This window comes from Pinus tabuliformis, chromosome 8 (genome assembly GCF_031772625.1).
Source record: "Pinus tabuliformis cultivar Carrire ecotype Pingquan chromosome 8, CPIR1, whole genome shotgun sequence".
In the NCBI taxonomy this organism is placed as follows: domain Eukaryota; kingdom Viridiplantae; phylum Streptophyta; class Pinopsida; order Pinales; family Pinaceae; genus Pinus; species Pinus tabuliformis.
This window is the reverse complement of record NC_142294.1, coordinates 1,926,112,728-1,926,115,668: the sequence shown is the minus strand read 5'-3', so window position 1 is coordinate 1,926,115,668 and position 2,941 is coordinate 1,926,112,728.

Below are 2,941 nucleotides of genomic sequence, written 5' to 3'. Positions count from 1 at the left end.
GTTTTGTCTTGAATCTGGGGTTGTTCAAGCTCTTCCTTAGTTTTGGAATTCAACATTTTAATAATTCTATTTGTTTCTATTCACCTGTACTCGATTTCAATCTTTGTTTGTTCAATTTTTGCCTAGATATTCTGCACTAACTCCTCCTGTGAAAATATGATCTGAATGGATGACCATAATTTTATGATATTGGAATTTATATTATGCCATATACTCCTTTTGGCCTCTACCAACATCTAAGTTGTTAGAGACTGGTTCTCATACTCTTGAATTTGTTGTGTCAGTTTGAATTTCTTTTGCATGTCTGATAGGTATGCATTATCTTATTTTATCTTGTTTTCCTCCATTGTTGAGAGTGCTACCATTAACTTCTCATTTTCCTTATCTTTTAATGATAATTCTCCCAGATCTTGGACTAGTTTCTCAGAATAATCTGTATTTGATGCTTGTGCTATTTGTTGTACTTACTACTGTGTCGATGTACTCGTTGCTACCAATTATTCATTTTCCTTCAACAATGCTTCCATGTCATTTTCCATCTTCTAGATTTCAACATTCTAATTAACTATTATTTTGAAAAACTTTTCTTTCTCTATTTCCAAACTAGTTACTTCTTTGACCTGAGGGTGCCCTATGTTTGGAAGATTAAGTTTTTTCCTGAGGGCTTGAATACCTGTATGTTTATTTTCAATTATCTCCTCAAATACCTTGACAATACTAGGATCATATCTTAGTTTGATTATTAAATATTCTAAAGATTTAGTTCTAGTGTCTTTGGCTAGAGAAGACATTCATTTTATCTTCAATTGTGAATGCATATTATTCAGAAAGTCTTGCAACTTTGAGGCAACCATGGTTGAACTTGTCAGTGTTGAATGAATCAGCTCACCTTCTTGCTTATGCAAATTAATTTGATTGATTGCATGAACATTTTTGGTATCAATAGAAAATATTGAAGTTTTGTAGTCTTCTGCACTTTTGGGGACTAGAACTGTAGGTTCTAGGAAATCTAATTGAAATTGTCCCTTTTCTGTGTCATATGCAGACATCAACCTACGTTGAGTGGTAGCATTATGTTTCCATAATTATGAATATGTTGAAGCCTTCATGCTTCATTCTTCTTCTAGAATCTCTCCACATCTTTAGGAATGTACCATACATCTATTAATTTATTATTGAATTTAAATGATTGACCTTAGCAAAGGATGGAATCTCTCCACCTCTTTAGGAATGTACAATTCATCTATTAATTTATTATTGAATTTAAATGATTGACCTTAGCAAAGGCTGGAATCTCTCCACCTCTTTAGGAATGTACCATTCATCTATTAATTTATTATTGAATTTAAATGATTGACCTTAGCAAAGACTGGAATCTCTCCACCTCTTTAGGAATGTACCTTTCATCTATTAATTTATTATTGAATTTAAATGATTGACCTTAGCAAAGGCTGGAATCTCTCCACCTCTTTAGGAATGTACCTTTCATCTATTAATTTATTATTGAATTTAAATAATTGACCTTAGAAAAGGCTGGAATATCTCCACCTCTTTAGGAATGTACTATCCATCTATTAATTTTTTATTGAATTTAAATGATTGACTTTAGCAAAGACTAGAATCTCTCCACCTCTTTAGGAATGTACTATCCATCTATTCATTTGGCTGGAATCTCTCCACCTGTTTAGGAATGTACTATCCATCTATTAATTTTTTATTGAATTCAAATGATTGATTTTAGCTAAAAAGGTAAAAACCAATTCAAAATAGTTAAAAGGTGGGTAAAGCCACTACTATGCCTCGAATACATACATGTGCGGATGTGGATCTGACTTCCGAGTTTAAGCAAATAAACAAATCTTTGTATAATCCTTATACAAACAACCTCAAGGAGTTAATATTGCATAAGTGGTTAGATTGGCCTCTTTTTTTTTCCGTAGGTTCGTTAATTTGTTAATGAAGAAGAGAATGATACTTTAATGGGAGAAGTTAAATGTGTTCTCAATAGTTTTTAGAGATACAAAAGTTTAGGTTGGAATGGGTAGAGAGACAATGGGTTAGGATCTTCTACGAGTTGTAGAAAAATCAAGGACATCTCGGCATGTTTTAGTTTATTTCAACACTATTTTCATGGTACTTATTCTTAAAGTGGATACCTTATTTACTTTCGAGGAATTCAGACCTATCTCATTGTGTAACTGTGTTTACAAGATTAAAGCAAAGATTATTTCTCGAAGAATTAAGCCCATTCTTTCTAGGGAAATTTCCAAAGAGAAAATTGGTTTTCTCAATGGTTGACAAATCCATGAGGCTATTTGGGTAGCTCAAGAAGGCATCTTTAGTTTAAAAATTAGAAACATTAACTTGGACCAATTCTTAAGATTGATCTTCCAAAAGCTTATGACAAAGTTGGTTGGACTTATATCAGACGGCTTCTTACCCATCTCGAGTTCAAACTGAATTTGGTTAATTGGATAATGGGTTTCTTAACTTCATTGTTCTTTGAAGTACTTAGCAATGGATCCCCTTCCTCTTACTCTCATGCTCAAGAGGATTAAGGCAAGGGTGTCCATTATTCGCCTACTTATTTTTATTTTTTCTTGAAGGGTTAAGTAGGCTACTTTTAGAGGAGAAAAGAAGACAGAATCTGAAGGGGATTGGTATTTCCGTTTATCTCTTTTTTTCTCATATACTATTTGTGGATGTTATTCTCATCTTTTGTGATGGTTCCAAGAGGGATTCAAGAACCATTCAAGAGACTCTTTCTTTATTTAAGATAGTTATAGGTATGGTCATTAATATCGGCAAGTCAATTCTTTCTCACTTTGGTCTAAATGATGTTGAATATTATAGATTGCAAATTATTTGTTCATTCTGATCTACTGATCTTGCTAAAGGTTTGAAATATTTTGGTTTCAAGATCAAACCTAATTGTTATAAT